Consider the following 759-nt stretch of genomic DNA (forward strand, 5'->3'; position numbering starts at 1 on the left):
ATGGGAGATGATTCCCCTTCTGTGAATTTGCCTAAGTACAGAATAAACATCTATTTTGTTTCTACTTGCCTCCTTTTCTAAAGACCAGCTGTCTGGTAATATGTATAATGATGGTCCCGCCAGGGATGAAAGCCTGAATTCCTATTCATATGCAAAATACTAAGTGACAAACTTCAGCTTTGTCCCAAGCACTGTTGTGTGCTTTCCCAAATGAAGGAAATTCCAGCTTGCCATGTTCTTCCTGCCCAATGCATGATAGATATCCTAAAGAGTGGCTGCTGATGTATTTCTCCTGGAGGATGTAATCCCTTCTCCCTGACCCCGACACCACGGGGTAAGGGGACCAAGGGTGAGCAGCACCACATGCAGAAATGCTGGCTGGGAGAGATATGTCCTTGCTGCAGCACCTTACCGAGAGCGAGAGAAAGAGGGAAAAGGGGCTGAATGTGATGGCAAAGGGCCTGAGGCAACTGGGAAAATTAGGTATTTGTGCAAACCCAGGTCCTGGGCTGCTCTTTCAGGCAGACTGCTCAGTGCTTGCAAGCCTGTCACTGCCGGCACTCTGAATCCTGCCAAATCCTGCAACAAGTTCCTATGAAAAAAAAAAAAAAAAGTGGAGGTGCTTTTTTTTTCGCATGTATATTTTCTGAGGTAGAACCCATCTGCAGGCTTCTGGGCTTCACCAAGCCATTTCGCTTTTAAACAAGGCCATCAGGTTTGGTAACGGGGCAGTAGGGACCTGCTTGAGCACTAACGCAG

Source organism: Anas acuta, chromosome 4 (assembly GCF_963932015.1).
Source record: "Anas acuta chromosome 4, bAnaAcu1.1, whole genome shotgun sequence".
In the NCBI taxonomy this organism is placed as follows: Eukaryota; Metazoa; Chordata; class Aves; order Anseriformes; family Anatidae; genus Anas; species Anas acuta.